Here is a 13708-nt window from a genome sequence, read left to right as displayed (position 1 = left end):
TGCCTGTCTGGGGATGTGGGTGTCCAGGTGTCTCCGTGTCAGGGTATGTTGGTGTGTGCTGATGTGTATCTGTGTGTCTGTGTGGGTGTGTCTGCCTGTCTGGGTGTGTCTGGGTGTCTCTGTATCTAGATGTGTAAGTGTGTCTGGGTATGTTGGGGTGTGCATGTGTGTGTGTGTGTTGACGTGTGTCTGTGTGGGTGTGTCTGCCTGTCTGGGTGTGTGGATGTCCAGGTGTATCTGTGTCTGGGTATGTGGGTGTGTCTGGGTGTGTTGGTGTGTGCATGGGTGCATGGGTGCATCTGTGTGTGTCTGTGTGGGTGTGTCTGCCTGTCTGGGTGTGTGGATGTCCAGGTGTATCTGTGTCTGGGTATGTGGGTGTGCCTGGGTGTGTTGGTGTGTGCATGGGTGCATGGGTGCATCTGTGTGTGTCTGTGTGGGTGTGTCTGCCTGTCTGGGTGTGTGGGTGTCCAGGTGTCTCCGTGTCTGGGTGTGTGGGTGTGTCTGGGCATGTGGGTGTGTCTGGGTGTGTTGGTGTGTGTCTGTGTGGGTGTGTCTGCCTGTCTGGGGGTGTGGGTGTCCAGGTGTCTCCGTGTCTGGGTGTGTGGATATGTCTGGGTGTCTCTGTCTCCGGGGTAGGTTGGTTTGTTGGTGTGTGGGGCTGTGTGTCTGTCGGGGGTGTGGTGTGCCTGTACAGCATCTGGTGTGTGTGTCTTCACACACACGTGCACTGACAAGGTGTCTCTCTGGATGAGTGGGGTCATGTGAGCAGGTGTGGGTTCCCTCCAATGAGCCTCCAGGACGTGCCCTGTTCAACAGCTTTACCCGCGAGTTGCGAGACCTTTTGGGTGGCCCTAGTGGCAGGCTTCCCTGCTGCAATTGCACTCCTACTGGGGGACCTGTCTCCCCCAGGCTGTGTCCAAGCTGATGACCCCCAGTCAGCCTGGGGCCAGCAGGGCAGGGGCTGAGACGGCCCCGGGGAGCAAGCAGCAGACCCCAGGGTGAACACCATTGGCCTCAGGCTACCTCTCCCTGGAGGGAAGGGAAACCTCACCCTGATCTCTACACTTAGAAATGAAATTTATTGTTTGTTTCAGTTCAAAAGCCACAGCAGCTACCTCTGGGAAATCTAGGCAGAGATGAGTGGGAAATGCAGTCTTCCCAGAATCCTGAATCTCAGGTCTGCCAAACCTGGGTGCTCCAGGGGTGCCTGCTAAGCTGTGAACTGTGGCACCTGTCAGGCGCAGAGCAGTCTGCTCTGCAGTGAGTGTGTGTCCCCAGGCCCAGCACCACTGCGTCTGTGTTCCACAGACTCTACCACTTAGGAAATTCATTTAAATTGCTGATTGGATATTTGAAATGGTGAACACTTTTACAGACAATGCTGGGGTTATTTTCTTCATTTTTTAAAAATCGGGAGTAAAATTAGTTTCTAAAAGCTAAAAACTATCCAGGACTAGAGCCCTGGAGAGGGTGGGAATGTGGCAGGAAGTGTACCATTTCCTACTGACTAAGGCAGTAGACATGTGGGGAGATGTGGAGAATGCTGGAAAGGAGCTTGGACACAGCTGCTGTAATCCTCCTCCTGGTGGGCATCAGGGCCACCACATCACCCTTCCCCTCATCCTAGGTCAGGATCAGGAACCTCCCCATCACTCTCCACTTCCTCCTCAGGCGGCATCAGGAATCTCCTCATTACCCTCCACCTCCTCCTAGGTGAGCATCAGGAACATCCCCATCTCCCTCCTCCTCCTCCTAGGTCACATCAGCAATGTCCCCATCTCCCTCCACCTCCTCCCAATTCAGGATCAGGAACGTCCCCATCTCCCTCTGGTCATCTTCAGGAACCTCCCATCACCCTCCACTTCCTCCTCAGGCGGCATCAGGAATGTCCTCATTACCATCAACCTGCTCCTAGGTCAGCATGAGGAACGTCCCCATCTCGCTCCTCCTCCTCCTAGGTCACATCAGGAACATCCCCATCTCCCTCCACCTCCTCCTAGGTCAGCATCAGGAACTTCCCCATATCCCTCCTCCTCCTCCTAGGTCAGCATCAGGAACATCCTCATCTCCCTCCTCCTCCTCCTAGGTCAGCATCAGGAACATCCCCATCTCCTTCCACCTCCTCCTAGGTCAACATCAGGAACATCCCCATCTCCCTCCTCCTCCTCCTAGGTCAGCATCAGGAACATCCCCATCTCCTTCCACCTCCTCCTAGGTCACATCAGGAACATCTCCATCTCCCTCCACCTCCTCAGAGGTCAGATCAGGAACATCCTCATCACCCTCCACCTCCTCCTAAGTCAGCATCAGGAACATCCCCATCTCCTTCCACCTCCTCCTAGGTCACATCAGGAACATCTCCAACTCCCTCCTCCTCCTCCTAGGTCAGCATCAGGAACGTCTCCATCTCCCACCACCTCCTCCTAGGTCAGCATCAGGAACCTCCCCATCTCCCTCCTCCTCCTCCTAGGTCACATGAGGAACATCACCATCTCCCTTCAACTCATCTTAGGTCATCATCAGGAACATCCTCATCACCCTCCACCTCCTCTTAGGTCAGCATCAGGAACGTCCCCATCTCCCTCCACCTCCTCCTAGGTCAGCATCAGCAATGTCCCCATCTCCTTCCACCTCCTCCTAGGTCAGATGAGGATTTCTCCATCTCCCTCCACCTCCTCCTAGGTCAGCATCAGCAATGTCCCCATCTCCTTCCACCTCCTCCTAGGTCAGATGAGGATTTCTCCATCTCCCTTCTCCTCCTCCTAGGTCAGCATCAGAAATGTCCCCATCTCCCTCCACCTCCTCTTAGGTCAGCATCAGGAACATCCCCATCTCCCTCCACCTCCTCCTAGGTCAGCATCAGGAACATCCCCATCTCCCTCCACCTCCTCCTAGGTCAGCATCAGGAACGTTCCCATCTCCCTCTGGTCATCTTCAGGAACCTCCCCATCACCCTCCACTTCCTCCTCAGGCGGCATCAGGAATGTCCTCATTACCCTCCACCTCCTCCTAGGTCAGCATCAGGAACATCCCCATCTCCCTCCACCTCCTCCTAGGTCAGCGTCAGGAATGTCCCCATCTCCCTCCTCCTCCTCCTAGGTCACATCAGGAACGTCCCCATCTCCCTCCACCTCCTCCAAGGTCAGCATCAGGAATGTCCCCATCTCCCTCCTCCTCCTCCGAGGTCAAATCAGGAACATCCTCATCACCCTCCACCTCCTCCCAATTCAGGATCAGGAACATCTCCATCTCCCTCTGGTCATCTTCAGGAACCTCCCATCACCTTCCACTTCCTCCTCAGGCGGCATCAGGAATGTCCTCATTACCCTCCACCTGCTCCTAGGTCAGCATCAGGAACCTCCCCATCTCGCTCCTCCTCCTCCTAGGTCACATCAGGAACATCCTCATCACCCTCCACCTCCTCCTAGGTCAGCATCAGGAACTTCCCCATGTCCCTCCACCTCCTCCTAGGTCAGCATCAGGAACGTCCCCATCTCCCTCCACCTCCTCTTAGGTCAGCATCAGGAACGTCCCCATCTCTCTCCACCTCCTCCTTGGTCACATCAGGAATGTCCCCATCTCCCTCCACCACCTCCCAATTCAGCATCAGGAACGTTCCCATCTCCCTCTGGTCATCTTCAGGAACCTCCCCATCACCCTCCACTTCCTCCTCAAGGGGCATCAGGAATGTCCTCATTACCTTCCACCTCCTCCCAGGTCAGCATCAGGAACATCCCCATCTCCCTCCACCTCCTCTAGGTCAGCATCAGGAATGTCCCCATCTCCCTGCACCTCCTCCTAGGTCAGCATCAGGAACATCCCCATCTCCCTCCACCTCCTCCTAGGTCAGCATCAGGAATGTCCCCATCTCCCTCCATCTCCTCCTATGTCAGCATCAGGAATGTCCCCATCTCCCTCCTCCTCCTCCTAGGTCAGCATTAGGAAAGTCGCCATCTGCCTCCTCCTCCTCCTAGGTCAGCATCAGGAATGTCCCCATCTCCCTGCACCTCCTAATAGGTCAGCATCAGGAACATCCCCAACTACCTCCACCTCCTCTTAGGTCAGCATCAGGAACGTCCCCATCTCACTCCACCTCCTCCTAGGTCAGCATCAGGAACATCCCCATCTCCATCCTCCTCCTCCTAGGTCAGCATCAGGAACATCCCCATTTCCCTCCACCTCCTCCTAGGTCAGCATCAGGAACATCCTCATCACCCTCCACCTCCTCCTAGGTCAGCATCAGGAACATCCCCATCTCCCTCCTCCTCCTCCTAGGTCAGCATCAGGAACATCCCCATCTCCCTCCTCCTCCTCCTAGGTCAGCATCAGCAATGTCCCCATCTCCTTCCACCTCCTCCTAGGTCAGCATCAGGAAAGTCCCCATCTCCCTCCACCTCCTCCTAGGTCAGCATCAGGAACATCTCCATCTCCCTCCACCTCCTCCTAGGTCAGCATCAGGAACATCCCCATCTCCCTCCACCTCCTCCTAGGTCAGCATCAGGAACATCTCCATCTCCCTCCACCTCCTCCTAGGTCAGCATCAGGAACTTCCCCATCTCCCTCCACCTTCTCTTAGGTCAGCATCAGGAACTTCCCCATGTCCCTCCACCTCCTCCTAGGTCAGCATCAGGAAAGTCCCATGACCCTCCACCTCCTCCTAGGTCAGCATCAGGAACGTCCCCATCTCCCTCCACCTCCTCCTAGGTCAGCATCAGGAACATCCCCATCTCCCTCCTCCTCCTCCTAGGTCAGCATCAGGAATGTCCCCATCTCCCTGCACCTCCTCCTAGGTCAGCATCAGGAACATCCCCAACTACCTCCACCTCCTCTTAGGTCAGCATCAGGAACATCCCCATCTCCCTCCACCTCCTCCTAGGTCAGCATCAGGAACATCCCCATCTCCATCCTCCTCCTCCTAGGTCAGCAACAGGAACATCCCCATCTCCTTCCACCTCCTCCTAGGTCAGCATCAGGAACATCCTCATCACCCTCCACCTCCTCCTAGGTCACATCAGGAATGTCCCCATCTCCCTCCACCTCCTCCTATGTCAGCATCAGGAATGTCCCCATCTCCCTCCACCTCCTCCTAGGTCAGCATCAGGAATGTCCCCATCTCCCTCCACCTCCTCCTATGTCAGCATCAGGAATGTCTCCATCTTCCTCCACCTCCTCTTAGGTCAGCAACAGGAACATCCCCATCTCCTTCCACCTCCTCCTAGGTCAGCATCAGGAACATCCCCATCTCCTTCCACCTCCTCCTAGGTCACATGAGGAACATCCCCATCTCCTTCCACCTCCTCCTAGGTCACATCAGGAATGTCCCCATCTCCCTCCTCCTCCTACTACGTCAGCATCAGGAACGTCCCCATCTCCCTCCACCTCCTCATAGGTCAGCATCAGGAATGTCCTCATCTCCTTCCACCTACTTGTAGGTCAGCATCAGGAATGTCCCCATCTCCCTCCTCCTCCTCCTAGGTCAGCATCAGGAATGTCCCCATCTCCCTCCACCTCCTCCTAGGTCAGATCAGGAACATCCCCATCTCCCTCCACCTCCTCCTAGGTCAGATCAGGAATATCCCCATCTCCCTCCACCTCCTCCTAGGTCAGCATCAGCAATGTCCCCATGTCCCACCACCTCCTCCTAGGTCAGCATCAGGAATGTCCCCATCTCCCTCCACCTCCTCCTAGGTCAGCATCAGGAACATCCCCATCTCCCTCCACCTCCTCATAGGTCAGCATCAGGAACGTCCCCATCTCCTTCCACCTCCTCCTAGGTCAGATCAGGAACATCCCCATCTCCCTCCACCTCCTCCTAGGTCAGATCAGGAACATCCCCATCTCCCACCACCTCCTCCTAGGTCAGATCAGGAACATCCCCATCTCCCTCCACCTCCTCCTAGGTCAGATCAGGAATATCCCCATCTCCCTCCACCTCCTCCTAGGTCAGCATCAGGAATGTCCCCATGTCCCACCACCTCCTCCTAGGTCACATCAGGAATGTCCCCATCTCCCTCCACCTCCTCCTAGGTCAGCATCAGGAACATCCCCATCTCCCTCCACCTCCTCCTAGGTCAGCATCAGGAACGTCCCCATCTCCTTCCACCTCCTCCTAGGTCAGATCAGGAACATCTCCATCTCCCTCCTCCTCCTCCTAGGTCACCATCAGGATCATCCCCATCTCCCTCCACCTCCTCCTAGGTCAGCATCAGGAACATCCCCATCTCCCTCCACCTCCTCCTAGGTCAGCATCAGGAACATCCCCAACTACCTCCACCTCCTCCTAGGTCAGCATCAGGAACATCCCCATCTCCCTCCACCTCCTCCTAGGTCAGCATCAGGAACATCTCCATCTCCCTCCACCTCCTCCTAGGTCAGCATCAGGAATGTCCCCATCTCCCTCCACCTCCTCCTAGGTCAGCATCAGGAACATCCTCATCTCCCTCCACCTCCTCCTAGGTCAGCATCAGGAATGTCCCCATCTCCCTCCACCTCCTCCTAGGTCAGCGTCAGGAACATCCCCATCTCCCTCCACCTCCTCCTAGGTCACATGAGGAACATCACCATCTCCCTCCTTCTCCTCTTAGGTCAGCATCAGGAATGCCCCCATCTCCCTCCTCCTTCTCCTAGGTCAGCATCAGGAACGTCCCATGACCCTCCACCTCCTCCTAGGTCAGCATCAGGAACGTCCCCATCTTCCTCCTCCTCCTCCTAGGTCAGCATCAGGAACATCTCCATCTCCCTCCACCTCCTCCTAGGTCAGCATCAGGAACTTCCCCATGTCCCTCCACCTCCTCCTAGGTCAGCATCAGCAATGTCCCCATCTCCCTCCACCTCCTCTTAGGTCAGCATCAGGAACATCCCCATCTCCCTCCACCTCCTCCTAGGTCAGCATCAGGAACATCTCCATCTCCCTCCTCCTCCTCCTAGGTCAGCATCAGGATCGTCCCCTTCTCCCTCCTCCTCCTCCTAGGTCAGCATCAGGAAAGTCCCCATCTCCCTCCTCCTCCTCCTAGGTCAGCATCAGGAACATCCCCATCTCCCTCAACTTCTTCCTAGTTCACATCAGGAACGTCCCCATCTCCCTCCACCTCCTCCTAGGTTGGCATCAGGAACGTCCCCATCTCCCTCCACCTCCTCTAGGTCTGCATCAGGAATGTCCTTAACATTCTCCACCTCTTCCTAGGTCAGCATCAGGCACTTCCATGGCTCTCCACTCCCTCCTGAATCAGCATTATGCACATCCTGCTCACAATTGTTGTCCTTGATTTTCATTTCAGGGTTTTATAAATTGGGTGAATACTCACCAACGCCCATTTCTGCCTGGCTCCACGTGCAGGTCATGGTCTTTCCACCTCGCGTAGATGTGGGTTCGCCATTCCTGACTTGCTTTGTTGTGAGCATCTACCTGTTACCAAACCTCCCTCAGGATGCAATTTGGTATGACTCGAAGGCATTCATTTACATTTCTCTAGCTCCATCCTTCCTAGGTTACCAATGTGACAGCTGTTTATTATTATTATTATTATTGAGTAAAACTGTGATGAATGTCCTCATATAAAATTTGTTCTGTGAACTTAGAGTTCACTGTTTCCCTCTCAGTAGAGGGATTGAACCCAAGGATTCTTTATCACTGAGCCACATCCCCAGCCTTTTTTATTTTGAGACAGATTCTTGGCCCCCACACCCATCCTAGAGAGCTAACTCTGTAAGACAAACTTGGGAATCAGATTCACTGGTGAAACGGCAGACAACCCTCAATTTCCTAGGCTTTTTTAAAAATATATTTTTTATTTGTCAGTGATCTTTCATTTTTATTTATTTATATGTGGTGCTGAGGATTGAACCCAGTGCCCACACATGCTAGGCAAGTGCCCTACCACTGAGCTACAGCACCAGCCCTCCCAGGCTCTTTTTAAATGTTGTTTTATTTTTTATTTCCTCAGTGCTGGGGACACAGCCCAGGGCCTCATACATGCTAGCCAAGTGCTCCTCCACCAAGCTGTACCCAGAGCCCTCAAAGTTCCTGAGTCTGTGCTGCATCGCACTCCAGAATTGCAGCAGTGAGTTCCCTGCAGAGTGAATGATGGGGCATATTTCCTTTATCTCTGCCAGCACTAAGTTTAGATAGTTCAAATTTTTTATTTTATTTTTTGCAAACTTGAAATGACCTATGTACATTTTGGTCTACATCTGAACTTGGGCTTCCTCCTGGTGAACTCTAAAGCCCACTTAGGGTCTTGCTGCCTGGAGTTCTGCTTTTCCCCAGTGTGGAGACCCTGGGAAACAGGTTTGAGGACAGGGTCTCCGTCTGGGCCCACCATCTCCTGGGTCTGGCACTTGGGATGTGCTACTTCCTAAGAGGAGGCGGAGGGACATTTGCTCTTGTGCTGCAGGAATGAGAATCCCATGGGCACCTCTCGGGAGCACCCGCCCCCGGCAGACTCCCTGACCCTCTCTGATTTTCCATGGGGTCTGAGGATTACACAGGCCGCAGTCTAGCATTCTGATCCAGGGTCCTGGGAGAGCTGGGCTCTGGGTTTTGGGGACTTCACTTTAGTTGAAGTTGGTAATGTGGGAACAAGGCTGGGTCCCATTGCTGAGGAGTGCTGCCCGTGGACTCTGTGTGGCCTCACATGCAGGGGCTGTCATTTCGCTTCAGTGCTAAACTAGGGATGCAGATGGCACCACAGACTTGGGCCACCTGGACTGGCGCTTTTCACCTTGGGTCTTGTAATCTTATGACACTCTTAAAACTGCGCAGGATGTTGGGTAACGGTGAGTTGTAGTGCTTAGTATCTTTTGCTATCTTGTCAAAGTGTCTGGGTCTCTCAAGTTATGACCAAGTTATTGTCATACAGGGGAAGAGAGAAGTTAGACATCTGAGATGAAGGCCAGTGAGCTGCCAATCACATAAATCCACAGAGGCATTGGGGCTCCAGGGAATGTCTCAGGCCTGCATGATACGCTGATCTGCTGGCTAAGCCTTCAGAGGGCCTGCATGCTGGTGAGAGACTTCTGAGGGGGGCTCCTGGTGTCTGGAGGTGGCTCAGCCGAGCCTGCGTGGCATTATGTCCAGCATGCTAACATGCATGCTCATGGGCTTTCCTGCCCCTTCTGCTGCCCAGCACACACCTGGTAACACACATGCTCATGGGCTTTCTCCCCCTTCTGCTGCTCAGCACACACCTGCTAACATGCATGCTCATGGGCTTTCTCCCTCTTCTGCTGCTCAGCACACACCTGGTAACACACATGCTCATGGGCTTTCTCCCCCTTCTGCTGCTCAGCACACACCTGCTAACACGCATGTTCATGGGCTTTCTCCCCCTTCTGCTGCTCAGCACACACCTGCTAACATGCATGCTCATGGGCTTTCTCCCCCTTCTGCTGCTCAGCACACACCTGCTAACATGCATGCTCATGGGCTTTCTCCCCCTTCTGCTGCTCAGCACACACCTGCTAACATGCATGCTCATTGGCTTTCTCCCCCTTCTGCTGGTCTGCACACACCTGCTAACATGCATGCTCATGGGCTTTCTCCCTCTTCTGCTGCTCAGCACACACCTGCTAACACTCATGCTCATGGGCTTTCTTCCTCTTCTGCTGCTCAGCACACACCTGCTAACATGCATGCTCATGGGCTTTCTCCCCCTTCTGCTGCTCAGCACACACCTGCTAACATGCATGCTCATTGGCTTTCTCCCCCTTCTGCTGCTCAGCACACACCTGCTAACATACATGTTCATGTGCTTTCTCACCCTTCTGCTGCTCAGCACACACCTGCTAACGTGCATGCTCATTGGCTTTCTCACCCCTTCTGCTGCTCAGCACACACCTGCTAACATGCATGCTCATGGGCTTTCTCACCCCTTCTGCTGCTCAGCACACACCTGCTAACATGCATGCTCATGGGCTTTCTCCCCCTTCTGCTGCTCAGCACACACCTGCTAACATGCATGCTCATGGGCTTTCTCCCCCTTCTGCTGCTCAGCACATACCTGCTAACATGCATGCTCATGGGCTTTCTCCCCCTTCTGCTGCTCAGCACACACCTGCTAACATGCATGCTCATGGGCTTTCTCCCCCTTCTGCTGCTCAGCACACACCTGCTAACACACATGCTCATGTGCTTTCTCACCCCTTCTGCTGCTCAGCACACACCTGCTAACATGCATGCTCATGGGCTTTCTCCCCCTTCTGCTGCTCAGCACACACCTGCTAACATGCATGCTCATGGGCTTTCTCCCCCTTCTCCTGCTCAGCACACAACTGCTAACATGCATGCTCATGGGCTTTCTCCCCCTTCTGCTGCTCAGCACACACCTGCTAACATGCATGCTCATGGGCTTTCTCCCCCTTCTGCTGCTCAGCACACACCTGCTAACACACATGCTCATGTGCTTTCTCACCCCTTCTGCTGCTCAGCACACACCTGCTAACATGCATGCTCATGGGCTTTCTCCCCCTTCTGCTGCTCAGCACACACCTGCTAACATGCATGCTCATGGGCTTTCTCCCCCTTCTGCTGCTCAGCACACACCCGCTAACATGCATGCTCATGGGGTTTCTCCCCCTTCTGCTGCTCAGCACACACCTGGTAACATGCATGCTCATGGGCTTTCTCCCCCTTCTGCTGCTCAGCACACACCTGCTAACACTCATGCTCATTGGCTTTCTCCCCCTTCTGCTGGTCTGCACACACCTGCTAACATGCATGCTCATGGGCTTTCTCCCTCTTCTGCTGCTCAGCACACACCTGCTAACACTCATGCTCATGGGCTTTCTTCCTCTTCTGCTGCTCAGCACACACCTGCTAACATGCATGCTCATGGGCTTTCTCCCCCTTCTGCTGCTCAGCACACACCTGCTAACATGCATGCTCATTGGCTTTCTCCCCCTTCTGCTGCTCAGCACACACCTGCTAACATACATGTTCATGTGCTTTCTCACCCTTCTGCTGCTCAGCACACACCTGCTAACGTGCATGCTCATTGGCTTTCTCCCCCTTCTGCTGCTCAGCACACACCTGCTAACATGCATGCTCATGGGCTTTCTCACCCCTTCTGCTGCTCAGCACACACCTGCTAACATGCATGCTCATGGGCTTTCTCCCCCTTCTGCTGCTCAGCACACACCTGCTAACATGCATGCTCATGGGCTTTCTCCCCCTTCTGCTGCTCAGCACATACCTGCTAACATGCATGCTCATGGGCTTTCTCCCCCTTCTGCTGCTCAGCACACACCTGCTAACATGCATGCTCATGGGCTTTCTCCCCCTTCTGCTGCTCAGCACACACCTGGTAACACACATGCTCATGTGCTTTCTCACCCCTTCTGCTGCTCAGCACACACCTGCTAACATGCATGCTCATGGGCTTTCTCCCCCTTCTGCTGCTCAGCACACACCTGCTAACATGCATGCTCATGGGCTTTCTCCCCCTTCTCCTGCTCAGCACACAACTGCTAACATGCATGCTCATGGGCTTTCTCCCCCTTCTGCTGCTCAGCACACACCTGCTAACATGCATGCTCATGGGCTTTCTCCCCCTTCTGCTGCTCAGCACACACCTGCTAACACACATGCTCATGTGCTTTCTCACCCCTTCTGCTGCTCAGCACACACCTGCTAACATGCATGCTCATGGGCTTTCTCCCCCTTCTGCTGCTCAGCACACACCTGCTAACATGCATGCTCATGGGCTTTCTCCCCCTTCTGCTGCTCAGCACATACCTGCTAACATGCATGCTCATGGGCTTTCTCCCCCTTCTGCTGCTCAGCACACACCTGGTAACACACATGCTCATGGGCTTTCTCCCCCTTCTGCTGCTCAGCACACACCTGCTAACACTCATGCTCATGGGCTTTCTCCCCCTTCTGCTGCTCAACACACACCTGCTAACACTCATGCTCATGGGCTTTCTCCCCCTTCTGCTGCTCAGCACACACCTGCTAACATGCATGCTCATGGGCTTTCTCCCCCTTCTGCTGCTCAGCACACACCCGCTAACATGCATGCTCATGGTCTTTCTCCCCCTTCTGCTGCTCAGCACACACCTGCTAACATGCATGCTCATGGGCTTTCTCCCCCTTCTGCTGCTCAGCACACACCTGCTAACATGCATGCTCATGGGCTTTCTCACCCTTCTGCTGCTCAGCACATACCTGCTAACATGCATGCTCATGTGCTTTCTCACCCTTCTGCTGCTCAGCACACACCTGCTAACATGCATGCTCATGGGCTTTCTCCCCCTTCTGCTGCTCAGCACACACCTGCTGTGGAGCCTGTGCTCGTCTCCAGTTCACCTCCTGCATTGCAGGGTCTGGGAGGCTCTGGACCCAGACACTGAGGAATCGCATCCTCTCCTGCTCCCAGAACACACCTTCCAGACCCTACGCTGTTCACAGGGAGCTCAGAAAAGGACTGAGGGTGAGCTGATCCTTCTGCAGGATCTGTCCCCTGTGGTGAGGTTCTTGGATCTCATCAAGAACTCTGGTCTCACTTGGTGGTTTGATGTTGGCCATAAGGGCTGGGCAGATTCCTGAGAGTGGGATGAACACTCTCCTGCTCCTTCCCTGGAGCCTCTGGAGTCCCCCGTGTCCCTCCAGCCTGCTTCCTGTGTGACCTAGAACTCCACTCCAAGCCCCTGTGACCTGGGCTTCTGCTTTCTGTCATTAGCTGGTGGGGGGGGGTTCCTGTGCATCAGGACCTGTCGGTCTGGGGGATGTGGAGGCCAGGTGGTCTTGCCCCTGAAGCATCTGGCAGACATGCATGTCTCCCACCCAGGACTGGGGTCTTCTGAATTCTATGAGAGGCCACACATCGTCAACCTGGCCTGTGAGCCCAGAGTGTCCCACCCTCTGCCTGCTCTGCCACAACCAAGCACAGACCTCTGCCCTGAGTGGGACACCAGAGCTGAGACCTGGAGAGTCAGTGGGAGCTGTCCAGTCTGGGCAGGAGTGTGCTTCTAGGAGAGTGACTGTGGGGACCATGTTCTGTGGGAGTTCTTGTGGGCGGGGACTATCCCAGATGACCTGTCTGCCACAGAGGCACCTTTGCCCTCCACAGCCTCTCTCAGGGCATGACCCTGACTCCTGGCCTTGTCCGGGAATACCTGAATGGCCTGCAAGCCTGGGCAGCTGCGTCCCTCTGAGCCATACTTGGACTGTTTGTGGATGCCTCTGTCAGGCCCTCCCATCTGAATCTGCACTGGTATGTTTTTGGGAACAATGACAAGTTGTCACAGAGACCTGTGATCCTACTCCAAGGTCAAGTCCCCTTTGAGCTGGATGCAGCCTGCACAATGCCCACCTGCCCCAAGATCTGGCCCTGACCACATGGTACCATCACAGTGGACACCAGGAGGACAGAGTGTCTCACCTTCTACATGTTCCACCACCAGCTGCACTGCCATATCCTCTTGGACCAGGGCTCCTTGGTCAGATCAGGCAGCAGCTGTGTGCCCCTGACCACACCTGGAAGTGGCTGGAGGTTGCTGGAGGTTGGGTGGCGAGAACAGAAAGCACATTGGTTAGTGGTGAGAGCCCCAGTTTTCAGTTACCACCCAAAAGGTGTACTTCACTCAACGGGAAGGTGTCAGGTCAAGGCAGTGCTTGCCTTTGGTTCTGGGAATCTGCAGCATTGTTCAGGTGCTACCTGCTGAGCTCTGAACTGATGGGAATCCAGGGCTCTCTAACCTTCAGTCTTTC

This window comes from Urocitellus parryii, chromosome 8 (genome assembly GCF_045843805.1).
Source record: "Urocitellus parryii isolate mUroPar1 chromosome 8, mUroPar1.hap1, whole genome shotgun sequence".
Classification (NCBI taxonomy): domain Eukaryota; kingdom Metazoa; phylum Chordata; class Mammalia; order Rodentia; family Sciuridae; genus Urocitellus; species Urocitellus parryii.
This window is presented reverse-complemented; position numbering follows the sequence as displayed.